Source organism: Myxocyprinus asiaticus, chromosome 18 (assembly GCF_019703515.2).
Source record: "Myxocyprinus asiaticus isolate MX2 ecotype Aquarium Trade chromosome 18, UBuf_Myxa_2, whole genome shotgun sequence".
NCBI lineage: Eukaryota > Metazoa > Chordata > Actinopteri > Cypriniformes > Catostomidae > Myxocyprinus > Myxocyprinus asiaticus.
In genome coordinates, this window is record NC_059361.1 from 32,712,237 (window position 1) to 32,727,763 (window position 15,527).

Below are 15,527 nucleotides of genomic sequence, written 5' to 3' on the forward strand. Positions count from 1 at the left end.
TGTTTAATTCGGACATTTATTTAAATGTTGCCTCGAGCATATGGCTGAACCCAAATTATGTATTAATAAGTCCCCTTTCTGCTGGTCAGAGTGGATTGTGAGGGAGGTTAATACACTCTGTGACCTATATGAGAGCGGAGTATTGAGATCCTTTGAAAATCAGTCAAATCAAAAACATCAGTGTTTTACTCCCTGCGAATTCAGAGTCTGGGGGACGGAGCTTTAACTTCTATCAAGAGATTCTGGGAGAAAGATTTAAACTTGGTATTGGAGGGAGTGTTTTTTTTTCTTTTCTTTTCTCCCCAATTTGAAATGCCCAATTCCCAATGCGCTCTAAGTCCTCATGGTGGCGTAGTGACTCGCCTCAATCTGGGTGGCAGAGGACGAATCTCAGTTGCCTCCGCATCTGAGACCATCAAGCCGCGCATTTTATCAAGTGGCTTGTTGAGCGCATTACCGCAGAGACATAGCATGTGTGGAGGCTTCATGCTATTCTCCGCAGCATCCACGCAGAACTCACCACGCGCCCCACCTAGAGTGAGAACCACATTATAGCGACCACGAGGAGGTTACCCCATGTGACCCTACCCACCCTAGCAACCGGGCAAATTTGGTTGCTTAGGAGACCTGGCTGGAGTCAATCAGCACGCCCTGGATTCAAACTCGCAACTCCAGGGGTCGTAGTCAGCATCTTTACTCAGTTAGCTACCCAGGCCCCCCTTGCACCTTATGCAATTCTAGATTTTACATTGGGGGACTCTCGGGGAGGGGCTGTGGAGAGAGAAGCATAGTTTGAAATGTGTATGATTATTATTATTATTATTTTGTGTGTGTATATTTATATGTGACCACAGGGATGTTCCTTGAGGGTCAGAGTGGGGTTGGTGATTGGGGAGGGGTAATAGTGGGGGTTAAATGTTGATTCAGTGTATATATGTTTTGTTTTTCTTTGTTATCTTTACGAATCGGAAAAAGAATACTGTTGACAGAAATATTAAGAGAAAAAATAATACTGCAAGATATTAACAGTGCAAGATATTAACAGAAGAAACCACTAGTGCAGGGGTCAGCAAACTTTTTGACATGGAATGCAGGTGCGGAATTTCATATGAATAAAACAGTCTACTTCTCTCTTGCAGTTGCTGGTGTCCCAGTAATTACCCCTCTGCATGCCAATGCAAGCACGTGTGCCATGGGTTGCCAACCCCTGAGCTAGAGAAACATCTGTTTATAGTCCAGTAATCCACTATTTTTGTGATTTCCCCGCTTGAGCTGCGTGAGTTGAACACACTGAACACCAGCAAAATGAACCGCTTTTAATCGGGTTAATTAGCTTACTAAAACGCACCCTATTTATGCATGAGATTAATCACTATATCCACAACATAAATGTAATATAACAATTTACAGTGGTGTGAAAAAGTGTTTGCCCCCTTCCTGATTTCTTATTTTTTTCATGTTTGTCACACTTAAATGTTTCAGATCATCAAACAAGTTTAAATATTAGTCAAAGATAACACAAGTAAACACAAAATGCAGTTTTTAAATGAAGGTTGTTATTATTAAGGGAAAACAAAATCCAAACCTACATGGCCCTGTGTGAAAAAGTGTTTGCCCCACCTGTTAAAACATAACTTAACTGTGGTTTATCACACCTGAGTTCAATTTCTCTAGCCACACCCAGGCCTGATTACTGCCACACCTGTTCTCAATCAAGAAATCACTTAAATAGGACCTGCCTGACAAACTGAAGTAGACCGAAAGATCTTCAAAAGCTAGACATCATGCCGAGATCCAAAGAAATTCAGGAACAAATGAGAAAGAAAGTAATTGAGATCTATCAGTCTGGAAAAGGTTATAAAGCCATTTCTAAAGCTTTGGGACTCCAGAGAACCACAGTGAGAGCCATTATCCACAAATGGCGAAAACATGGAACAGTAGTGAACCTTCCCAGGAGTGGCCGGCCGACCAAAATTACCCCAAGAGCGCAGCGACGACTCATCCAAGAGGTCACAAAAGACCCCACAACAACATCCAAAGAACTGCAGGCCTCACTTGCCTCAGTTAAGGTCAGTGTTCATGACTCCACCATAAGAAAGAGACTGGGCAAAAATGGCCTGCAAGGCAGAGTTCCAAGATGAAAACCACTGCTGAGCAAAAAGAATATTAAGGCTCATCTCATTTTTGTCAGAAAACATCTTGATGATCCCCAAGACTTTTGGGAAAATACTCTGTGGACTGACGAGACAAAAGTTGAACTTTTTGGAAGGTGTGTGTCCCATTACATCTGGCGTAAAAGTAACACCGCATTTCAGAAAAAGAACATCATACCAACAGTAAAATATGGTGGTGGTAGTGTGATGGTCTGGGGCTGTTTTGCTGCTTCAGGACCTGGAAGACTTGCTGTGATAAATGGAACCATGAATTCTGCTGTCTACCAAACAATCCTGAAGGAGAATGTCCGGCCATCTGTTCGTGACCTCAAGCTGAAGCGAACTTGGGTTCTGCAGCAGGACAATGATCCAAAACACACCAGCAAGTCCACCTCTGAATGGCTGAAGAAAAACAAAATGAAGACTTTGGAGTGGCCTAGTCAAAGTCCTGACCTGAATCCTATTGAGATGAATGGGCCAAAATTCCTCCACAGCGCTGTAAAAGACTCATTGCAAGTTATCGCAAACGCTTGATTGCAGTTGTTGCTGCTAAGGGTGGACCAACCAGTTATTAGGTTTAGGGGGCAATCACTTTTTCACACAGGGCCATGTAGGTTTGGATTTTGTTTTCCCTTAATAATAACAACCTTCATTTAAAAACTGCATTTTGTGTTTACTTGTGTTATCTTTGACTAATATTTAAACTTGTTTGATGATCTGAAACATTTAAGTGTGACAAACATGCAAAAAAATAAGAAATCAGGAAGGGGGCAAACACTTTTTCACACCACTGTACATCTGCACAATGAAGCGGATGAACAGGTGAACTTCAACTAAGTCACTAGTCATAAAACGCATAACTTGTGCTGAGTAAAAAAAACACGCTACACGCAATGCAATATCCTAAAATGACTAAAGGTGGAAAATATATTAAAGCCTCTAAAGCATGAAGAATTCAGAATACAGAAGCCTAACTACTATAGAGTAGTTAACACTTCAGTATATTCATTTGGCTATATGCTATTATTTCAGGAGCTCAGGTTTTCACAACAAGGACAGTTGTACAGTATTTTGTATGTAGCCTATCTTGTATATATTAGATAAATGTTTAAATTAAGAAAATTTATATTATTAAAATATACTATAATTTTTTTTGAATATTTGATTAAAGTTTGGTCCGTTACAGTTCAACACACGTTTTTGTCATTTTGCCCATAATCATCAACTAAAAGATATCATTTTTGTTGACTAAAATTAGGCTATATGCCATTTGATTCAGAGTAAATATGACTAAAAATAATGAATATGAAATGAAATATTGACTCATTTTATAGAACCCATATTATGCTCATTTACAGGTTCATAATTTTATTTTGGGGGTCTACTAGAATAGGTTTACATGCTTTAATGTTCAGAAAACTTGATTTTTCTCATACTGTACATTGCTGCAGCACCTCTTTTCACCCTCTGTCTGAAACGCTCTGTTTTAGCTCCTGTCTCTGAATCCATTTTAGATTCCCGTATTTTATTCAGGAATTTATTTATGTTCTCAAACTAATTAACGTCGCGAGATTGATAACTAAATTTAGGAGTCAAACGCCTTGTTACACAATACTGGAAAGTTTTCAGGATGCTGCGAAAAATCACTCGGATATACGCTTCATCATTTTTGAAGGAGAGTTTTATTCTTAACGTGACGCACCGACAGAATCAGTAACAGAGTCACGAACGCGCTGAGTGGGCGGGTCAGATCGTCACGCTCTTTCGCAGAAATGCACCCCTGTACGTGTGGACGTGGCTCGCGCTCGCCAAACTGGGCTGCATGGTAGCGCAAATGGAGCAAATGCCTACTGCACTGCTATATATATATATATATATATATATATATATATAATTATTTTTAATCATATTTTTAATTCTTTCAATGTTTTAATTATAAGTATTTTTTGTAATAATTATATCCAGGTGTCCAGGCTTCATAATTTATAAAGTAAATGTTTTTTTGCAGATTTGGCTTCAGCGGTGGCAGAAGTACTCCCGTCTCTTTGTGAGCAGAACGTGTATGTGTTTGTGCTATCAGACAGCTGTGAGACAGATGAGATTGTGAATCTTTCTGCTGAAGTCATCTCTGCATCAAGAGTCCCCACCCCTCAGCCTGAGATGTGACATCAGCATCAAGAGCCCCGCCCTCTGTATCTACACCTCTGGCACCACAGGTGAAGCTCGCAACACTCTCAGGTGTGTGTGAGATGTGTTGTGTTTGCTCAGGCAGTTGTGTGTGTGTTGCAGGTCTTCCTAAAGCTGCAGTAATAAATCACGAGAGATTATTGGCAGTGGTGTTCTTGCAGAGAATGTCAGGTATCACATACATGTGATGTTATATTCATCTACCTGCCCCTGTACCACAGCGCCGGTTTCCTCATCGGCCTCACAGGGGCAATAAAGCGGGGTAATTACATTCTTATTACTCCTAATCCACTCAAACAACAAGCACAAATAAATAAAATACACCAAAGTTCACCAAAAATGTAAGGGTGTGTCTCAATCAGCTCCCTAGTTCAGTAGTCAGGACACTGCTCAGTGAGTCAGCCATTTTTAGGGTGGTCTCAATCGCAAAATCGTTCCAAGGCACTGAAACGTTCGCTCCCTAAAAAATCCCACAATGCACCGTAAAAACCAGTGTGCATTGTTTCTCAATATGTTCCCATACCGGAAACGTCATCATGTCTTCTGAAGTCTTTCAAGTCATTAGAAGACAAGCACAAGTGTAAATATATGATGTCAAAGTCTTATTTTCTCTTTAAAAGAGATGTTTTTTGTAATGTCTTTTCTCCATAATGACCATGAAAGGGAAACAATCTTTAAAAGTAGGTTTAAAATACACTTATTTATATTTTTAATTCTCTATTTAATGTCCTTTAACTTTCATAATAACACTGTATGTTTGAATATCTTGAACAAAAATGAACGATAGTGTCATTTATACAGCGATGTTACTGATTAATAACAGCTGTGCTTGAATGCATGAGCTTCTTATCGTGTCGTAGCTGAGTCATAAGTGTCCCAATGTTCAGTGGATGAACACCCTTGCCAGTGCCCAAATTCGTGTTCACGATATGCTGATTCATGACATAGGGAGCTGATTGAGAGGCACCCCAAGTTTATTTAGCAGAATGTTCAAGCATCTGTTTTATTTATTCAAGCAAAGTGGACTGAGCTCCAAAAAGGACACTTTTCTTTCAAAACATTGGTCTGTTTGTTTGACTCAACTTCTGACTCCAATGGTGTGAGTTTTGGGCAGGACTAGCTGTTCTGTTTCCACGGTTTCAGGGATGACAGTGGTGCTGAAGAGGAAGTTCGCTGCTTCCCAGTTTTGAGATGAATGCAGAGAACACAAGGTGACGGTCATCCAGTACATCGGAGAGATGATGCCTTACCTGTGCAACACATCCAAGGTGAAGCTGCCTCATCTGTCCAAAGACACAAGATTACAGTTAAAGGAATGTTCCAGATTCAAAATGAGTTAAGCTCAATTAACAGAATTTGACTTCAACACATTTTGACTAGTCCCTCGGCGGTTACAGTTAGGCACTTACAATGGAAGTGAATGGGGGCCAGTCCATAAACACTAAAATACACATTGTTTCAGAAATATAGCCACAGGACATAAACCTTCTATATGTTAACATGATTTTAATGTTATAAAATCACTAACTAACCTTATCTGTTTAGAGTTATATCCAATAATCATGACAACAAAACCCTGTAATCTCAGTATTTGATATACTATAACTTTACACAGAAAAGGTTAGTAAGTGATTTTATCACACTAAAATCACGTTAACACATATAATGTTTACATCTTGTGGCTATACTTTTGAAACGGTGTGTGTATTTTAGCATTTATGTATTTAAGTGACTTACTGTAACCACTTTTTTAATAAATGTTTTTTTTGTGGTTATACTGATTAACATTTTTTTATTGATTCAACCAATAAATGTAAATAGCAGAACACACATATACAGAATCAATATCCAGCCCCTACTATACAGAACTTTCTGTTCTATACAGCACCAGGGAGGGGCTCTCTCAGGTGGAAGCGACCAATGAGCCAAATGTCTGAGACCGAATGCATAATAATAAAATAAAATCTTGGGTAGGCCTAGCCCACCTTTGTCAGTCGGCCTATGTAACTTATTGAAATGTAATTTGGGACGCTTACCATTCCAAGTGAAGGACTTTGCTATGCTATCAAATTGCTTGAAATAAGAGAGGGGGAGATCTACAGGAAGAGACTGCATTAAGTAATTGAATTTTGGAATACAATTCATTTTAATAACATTAACCTTCCCAATCATAGATAAATGTAATGAAGCCCACCTGTCTACATCGCTCGAAAACCTTTTTATTAAAGGGTCAAAATTGTCTCTAACTAAATCAGACACATTTTTGGGGAATAAAATGCCCAAATATTTAATGCCCTGTTTGGGCCACTGGAAGGCGCCTGGCTGGAAGGCCGTTACTGGATAGTACGCTGTCAGAGCCAAAGCTTCGGATTTAGACCAGTTGACTTTGTATCCTGAGAATTTGGAAAAGGAATTAATAATTCTGTGGAGGCAAGGCATAGATCTAATGGGGTCAGAGACGAATAATAAAATATCATCTGCATAAAGCAGAAGCTTATGCGCCACACCTCCCGCAATCACCCCTGGAAAATCATCCTCCTTTCTTATCACGGCTGCTAATAGTTCCAGGGCAAGACAGAACAATAATGGGGAAAGAGGGCAACCCTGACGGGTGCCCCTATCCAGAGTAAAATAATCTGAAATTAATCCATTTGTTTGTACTGCCGCTACAGGGTGTCTATAAAGTAACTTGATCCAACCAATAAACGTACTCCCGAACTCATACATTTCCAAAATCTTAAAAAGATAATCCCATTCTACCATATCAAATGCCTTTTCGGCGTCAAGTGAGATGACAGCGATCGGAGTCTGATGATTCACCACTGAGCACATGATATTGATTAAACGCCTAATATTATCAGAAGGGCTACGACCCTGAATAAACCCCACCTGATCTATATGTATAAGAGATGTCATAACTTAATCGGTTAGCCAAAATTTTAGCTAAAATTTTTACATCTAGCTGGATCAGGGATATTGGACGGTAACTTTTACACTCGTTTGGATCTTTGTCCTTTTTAAGAATCAGACTGATACGGGCTTGTGTCATGGTTGGCGGAAGCTTTCCATTCTTTAATGTTTCAGTATAAACTTCTTACAAAAATGGAGCCAGTTCTGTAGCATAAGATCTAAAAAATTCAGCGGCAAAACCATCTGGCCCCAGAGCTTTGCCTGTAGGTAAGGACTTAATTACCTCGTCAAGTTCCTCCAGGGTTATCTCAGAATCAAGATAATTTTTTTGCTCAATCGTCAGTTTAGGGAGATCTAATGGTTCCACAAAGTTTCTAATATCTTCATCAGTACACGAAGACGTGGAACTATAGAGATCAAGATAGAATTCTTTAAAGGCATTATTAATATCAATGGCTGAGGTAAAAATTTCACCACCAGCAGATTTCACTGAGGGAATGGTAGAAAAAGACTCTCTCTGCTTTATATATCTAGCCAAAAGTTTTCCTGCTTTGTCCCCTGACTTAAAGTATGACTGTCTTGCCCTGAATAGCCAAAACTCCACTTTCCGCGACAAAATATTATTATATCTGTATTTCAATCGAGTCAGTTCTCTGAGGCCATCGGATGATAAACGGCGCTTCAGCTCTGCTTTGGCATTTTTAATATTTCCTTCCAACTCCACAAGTTCTCATGCTTTGGATTTTTGGGAGAATGAGGCATACTGTATGATCCAGCCCCTAAGAACCGCCTTAAGTGCCTCCCAAGCCACGCCCACAGTGGATACTGAGGACCAATTGGTCTCCATATAAACACTGATTTCAGTCTTTAACATTTGTTGGAATTCAGGATTTTGCAGAAGAGACACATTAAGGTGCCAACTATTTGATTTCTTTTTCTCCGTATGTGGCACCACCTCAAACTCACCAGGGTGTGATCTGAGACAAAAATGTTTCCAATTGAGCAATCAACAACAGATGAAATGAGGGACATAGATATATATATTAAAAAAAAATCTATTCTAGAATAAATATTATGGACTGATGAAAACCATTTATAGTCCCTACCAGATGGGTTCAAAAGTCTCCAAATATCTGTAAGACCAAGATTTCTAAGCGTCAATGTTGCTCTAGGGGGCTTACACACTTTTGCTTCACTATGATCAAGGACTGAATCCATCAAAAGATTAAAGTCTCTTCCCAATATTATGTCATGAGAGATGCCAGCAGCTTGCAACATCCCTTCAAGATCTATAAAAAAGCCCTGATAATCAGCATTAGGTGCGTAAATATTAGCCAAAATCAACCTTTGCCCCTGAATTTCAGCTAAAACAATAATTACTCTTCCTAATTTATCTTTGATCTGTTTGAGACATTTGAATTGTAGATGTTTATTAATCAATATAATGACTCCCTTGCTCTTACTTGAGCCAGCACTAAAGAAAACATGCCCACCCCATATCTTCCCAAATTTTTCCGCTTCCTGCGGAGAAAAGTGTGTTTCTTGAAGAAACACTATATCATATTTTTTACGTTTAAGAAAAGAATAACCTTCCTTATTTTTATGGGGTGCCCCAACCCATTCACATTCCACGTGGAGAGAGATAGTACACTAATATTAACAACTGACATACTGATATAATAAAAAAAATAAACTGTGTGTCAAAAACAAAATTATACAGACCACATTCCCCATGAGTGAAACAATCAAACCCCGAACTTCCCCCGAACAAAACAAACAGAAAAAAGAAAAACGTGCGCATTAACCCCGCGCACAAGAGCGCCAACCGGCGACTCAAAAGGTCCATGAATGCCCACGAGCCCCCACTACAACTTTGCCATCGGATTGCTCAATTTTGCCTCACAAATTTGTGAAGCAAAATTACATAACAGAAAATAATTTGTAAAATAAACCCCAGCCAAAAGGAAGAATGAACACAAAGAACATGTAGATTAATTCACAGAAATGTTTTAAAGGTGTGATCCTCCACAAAACAAATTTCAGCTGATATAAAACCTTTCAATTTCACGGATAGACAAACGAATGTTCAGTGAGCCAGCTGTTATGAGTTCAGCGGATGACGTAATCATTCCAGTGTCCCGTAAACTGAACAAGCTCCATCCGCTAGGCGGAGCCAACACAAAAAGAAACAAAACCGGATGGTCAAGTCAATTCACTCGGAGGCCGCATAAAAGTATATACCATGACTTACTCAATCCATCAACTTTATAAAAGACATCCTTTGTGTGAGCATGTAGATATTTTGCGGTCATCCGTAGTGTCCACTCTCAAACTGGCCGGGAACTTCCATGCAGAAGTAATCTTCCGTCAATGCAAAAGCTTCTTTAAGGAAAGTGTTATTCACAAAACAAACTCCAGCCGCTAGGCGGAACCAACGCAAAAAGAAACCAAAATGACGCCCAGCTTCCTCAAAAGTCAGAGTAAGTACAGCGAGTCAGTCCACTTACATGAGAAACATCCAATGGTTTACTCACCCATTGATTCAATAAAAGACATTGCCTGATTGGGACATGTAAATACTTTGCGACCGTCCTTCGTTTCTATTCTCAGTTTGGCCAGGAACATCAATGCAAAAGTGATCTTAAGCTGATGCAAGAGTTTCTTGCAATCCCTGAACCGATCACGTTTCTCTCTTGTCGAACTCGCAAAGTCCGGGAACAAGAAAATATTATAAGCTTTCCTTTGCTCCTCACCTGGCACAACGCGAGATCTTTATCAGATTACCTCAGAAATTTGACCAGGATTGATCGGGGCCTGTATCCCTCAGCAGATCTCTGAGCAGGGACTCTGTGAGCTCGCTCGATTTCCAGCTTGTGGCCTGTTATGTCGAGCAGACTCGGGAAGAGCTCGTCTAGGAATTTCACCATATCTCTGCCCTCCTCGTGCTCAGGAACTCCAACAATTCTGATGTTATTCCTGCGGCTTCTATTCTCAAGATCTTCAAGCTTTTCAAGAATATGTTCCAGATCAACTTTGGTCGCAGGCGGATTAGCGGATAATTCCCTCTCCGAAGACTCCAAATAATCGATTTGTTTCTCAGCATCTGACACTCTTGTAACTAACTCAGAGAATTTTACTTCCATCGCCATAATCAATTGACGTATTACAGCGAGATCCTCCAAGTCAGCAAGAACCTTCGTCATCATCACCGATATGTTGGACAACTGACTCCTCTCCCGCCGCGCCATCCAAATCGAGTCCCTGGTCTGTAGGCCTGTTGGGGCTTTCATCCTGAACACGTAAGTGTCTTTTAATGTCTCCAGAGCCTGATGAGTTTGACTTCTTTGCCATGTTTTACCTCAAAGAGCAAATGTGTAACTGGGTGTATCAAATTTCACCAGATTATAACATGAGAATAATTAAAAATTTAGCAAAATGCGCAGAGCTCGTCGTTCACACACCTGCTTCTTGCATGGCGTCATGTGACGACATTATACCACAAATGCTGTTGACTGAGCTTAACTTGTACCGAACATGGAATATTCTTTCAAACACTGTCAGGGGAAAATCATGGTCAAAGTTTCTAGATGTTTTGTATATCTAGTAACTGTGTGCATTCATTATCTTAATTATTTTTTAAGCATCAATGTTTATTGACAACAGTCTCAAAATGGTTTTCAGTAGTACATTAAAGGGACAGTTCACCCAAAAATGAAAATTCTCTCTCATCATTTTCTCACCCTCATTCCATCCCAGATGTGTATGACTTTCTTTCTTCAGCAGAACACAAACAAAACATTTTAGAAGAATGTCTCAGCTCTGTAGGTCCATACAATGCAAGTGAACAGTGACCAAAACTTTGAAGCTCCAAAAAGCACATAAAGGTAGCATAAAAGTAATTCAGTGGTTTAATCCATGTCTTCTGAAGATCTAATCGTTTTTGGGTTAGAACAGACCAAACTTTTCATTTTTCACTGTACATCTTGCCATTAAAGTCTCTAGGCACAATCATGATTTCAAGCTCGAATACACTTCCTAGTGCTTGATGCATGCACAGAGCACTAGATGGCACTATAGGAAGTGTAATCGAGCTTGAAATCATGATCGCCAAGGAGACTGCTGTCAAGATTTATAGACCACGTTTACATGCACTTAAGAAAACAGTTTATTCCAGGATTTTTGCAGAAAGTAGCATTCTGAAACATCATGTAAACAAGAATGCAGATTTCCTTACGCCATTTAAGGGATTAAGAGAATGCGGTTTAACACACCTAGGTTTCTCCCAAAGAATGCAGCTTTTGTGGCCATGTAAACATGTAAGTGCCATTCTAACAGATTTTTGAGCGTGAACAGAAAGGATAACAATCATCATAGGATGGAGCCCAACCACATGTCAACAAAGCAGAAAGAATTCAAAATTTCTGGGAGTACAGTGGGAAAAGCACATACACTATTAACTATACCCATTTATACACACCAAAAATATCAAAGGTCTCTCACGTTCACGTATATGCATTCGTACATTGTGGGAATCATGGAGATTTACTTAAGAGGGAAACCCCACTATTGCAGCGCAATTGCACTGTAGGTTGCGATAGAAAGTTACAAACACAGCAACAACTGTGGAATATCTGGAAATAAATCGAAACAACGGGAATAAAATAGCAAAGTCTTTCTCGGATGACATGTATGTTATTTACACAAGCGTTGCGGGGAAATAACGTTGCTGTGGAGAAAGCTGCTTACTGACCAAGCCGCATGTATATGGGAGTAAAGAGGAAGCTGCTTATACAGTGCATGTAAACCAGAACACTCACAATACGTCGCTTTCTGTTGTCATGTAAATGTAGTCATAGTGAAAAAGGAGTTATATTTTGGTCTTTTCTCACCCAAAACCGATTCGATCACTTCAGAAGACATGGATTAAACAATTGGAGTTTTATGGATTACTTTTATGCTGCCTTTATGTGCTTGTTCAAGCCCCAGCTCTGCCAAGATGACACTGTTGGGCCCTTGAGCAAGGCCCATGACCCTATCTGCTCCAGGGGTGCCGTATCATGACTGACCCTGCGCTCTGACCCCAGCTTAGCTGGGATATGTGGAAAAAAGAATTTCACTGTATATGTTCAAAATGTAAAATGTGTGACAAAAAATAAAGGCTTCAATAAAGGCTTCTTTTTGGAGCTTCAACGTTTTGGTACCCATTCACTTGCACTGTATGGACCTACAGAGCTGAGATATTCTTTTAAAAATCTTTGTTTGTGTTCAGCAGAAGAAAGTAAGTCATACACATCTGGGATGGTATGAGGATGAGTAAATGATGAGAGAATTTTCATTTTTGGGTGAACTATCCCTTTAATTAGTGGTTCAACGATATTCGTTTTTCAATAGCCGATATAGCAATGCCTAAATATACAAAATAATTTAATGACAGCAAATGGGATGCACACAAAATAATGAAAACTTTTTTTTATTTTAAACAATATTTACTTAAAATTGAAAACACAATGGTAAGTATCCATTGACAAGATTTTTCTGTAGATTTTGGGACCAACATTGGCCGATGCTAATGATCTCAAAATGGCTAAATATTATTATATTATATAAAATTAATCATCCTGACAATGTACCAGTCTATAAATAATATGAATGCTGTGTTGATGCAGTAATGTTGTAACTGTATTGTTTGTTCAGAGAGACAATGATTGCGATCACAGCGTGTGGCTGGCGCTGGGCAATGGGATCAGAGTGGACACATGGACTGAGTTCATGCAGCGAATTGGGAACGTGCGGATTTGCGAGTTATACAGAGCGACCGAGGGAAACATAGTGTTCGTCAATTATCTTGGAAAAGTTGGTTAAATTCTGTCATTATTTACTCACCCTCCTGTTTTTGTTTTTTTTAAACCCTCATTATTTTCTTCTGTGAAACACGAGAGGAGAAGTTTCGCAGAATGTTCATGCCAATTTTTTCCATACAAGGAGAGTTTATAGTGACCATGTGTGTAAAAAACAAAAAAGAAAACACCATAAAACTACCAAAAGTATCATGTTTGGTTAAACTGTTCTTTTAACTGGTTTAGATGTATAGTGCTGGTCAGTTACTAGCACAATCTAATTAAGCTGGTTATTTTTGCAGGCAGTCCAGTCATGATGGGTGAACAGCCAAGCTGGTCAATATGTTTATTACACGGCAACTTACTAAATAAATAATTAGATGAACATGAAATATTGATTTGAGTTGAAATTACATTATTACGTGAGAAGAAAGAGACCATGGAGTGTCCAGAAACAGCTGAATTCCACCTCTGTTTATGTCAGAGATCTGTCAGGTGTTTATAATGCGAAAATTAGCCTGAATGCTCATTTTCTTGCTTCTTGCAAAACTACATGCCAATATAAATAACTAATTAACAAATAAATAAATAAATTGACATGAAATTAAGTTGATTTAAGAGATTATTTTATTAGCTTACTTGTAAGATACAAGAAGTGGGAAGATGACTCACAATACCCGATTGGCTGGTGAAATATCACTTTTTCTCTGGATTTGCAGTCATTATTTGGAAACATCAGCCCGTTGAATGGTTTGATAGACTAATCAAATTAGAGTAATATAGTTTTAACAGGTAATTTAGCTGGTTTAGAATCTTTTAGCTTCTTCTAGGTTACTGATGTTAAAATTAGCTAGCGTTAGCTCGTTGTAACAAACATATTCTCCATTTCCTGCTGTTGAGAAAGGGTGTATGAGATGAAATTACATTATATTGGGGTTATGGTTAGCCTCCCAATAAATCATAATGAGTTTAATGAAGCTATTAATGAGATGTTACATAATTAGCATATCATGCTAATAAAATAGAGTTGAGCTGGACATGATAGACAGTAACTTACTGATCTTACTGATCCAGATGTTAAAAATGATGATTCGTGAGGGGCAGTAAACCACAAAGTTGATATGGGGTGTGTGTTTAAGGAGAAACTGGGCTGCTGGTGGTAAAGATCAGTAATATAGGTCCATTTAGCGGCTATGCTAAAAACCCTCATCAGACAGAGAAAAATAAACTAAGAACGTGTTTCATACAGAAGAGATTTACTTAAACACTGGAGATCTCATTCTAGTCGACCACAAAAGATTCTTGTACTTTCAGGAGACATGTTCCTGTGAGACACGTTCTGTTTAAATGACTGTGTGTGTCATTAGTAGTTATTAAAGCACCTACATTCACTCATGTGTTTCTGCTGAATCAGGTGGAAAGGAGAAAATGTGGCAACAAAGGAAGTGTCTGAAATGTTGATCATGTTGGATTTCATTGAGAAGCAAACATCTACAGAGTTAAATGACCAGGTCACTGCATTTATAAGGAAAAGAGTTGTTTATCCTGACACAGCACACTTCACATTCAGTGACTGTCACAGTCAGATTAGTGAAGACCAATATGTTCCATCAGTTTGCTGGTATTCTGATGAAGATGCTTTCTCTTAGGTCACAAGGGACGGATCGGAATGGTGGCTCTGAAACTCAAAGACGTGTTAGAATTTGATGTATTCGGCTGGTTCAGGAGGGATTTAACCCAAACACCATCCGGGATAAACTTTTTTTTCCTGTATGACTCTGAACAGTCATTTGTTCCCTTGACAGAAGAGATTTTTATTTTGATCAGTAAAGGACAATTGAGACTGTGACACAAAAATTAAAACTCAAAACATTTATTCAGCTGAAAATTAAACTGTAAAAGACACAGAAATGCTTATTAATGATCTAAATATACATAATACACTTAATAAATCATGGATCCATCTATACTTCCAGTCAACAGTTTTGACACTCCTACTTATTCTTTATTGTTACTATTTTCTACATTTTAGAATAACATTAAGTCATTAAACTATGAAATAATGGATTTTTGGCAATTATGTAGTGACCAAAAATGTTAAACAAAACTAGCTTCTCTCAAGCAACTGTATGAGGTGCATCCTGGGATGCATTGTAAACAGTATTGAAGGACACTTGCTAGCACCTGCTTTTCCTTCATGATCAATTCTAAATCATCCATTTAAAAAAAAAAAAAAGTAAACAAATATTGAATTTAAATGTTAGTATTTTAAAGAAATTAATACAAGGGCACAATTTATTTTTATCTGCAAAATTTCAATCATTTAAGCATGAGCCTTTTACATAAAATGGTTTGTAGTAGAGGTAGACCGATATATTGGTTTTACCGATTAATCTGTGCCGATAGTTGCTTTTTGGAAAAACTATATGCCGATAGTTTA

The 15,527-nt window shown here is 38.6% G+C and overlaps 1 pseudogene; it reads left to right on the forward strand.

Moving 5' to 3' along the window:
- The first annotated feature begins 3,925 nt into the window (after window positions 1-3,925).
- On the forward strand, window positions 3,926-14,951 carry LOC127456144 (long-chain fatty acid transport protein 2-like; annotated as a pseudogene).
- Window positions 14,952-15,527: the final 576 nt, after the last annotated feature.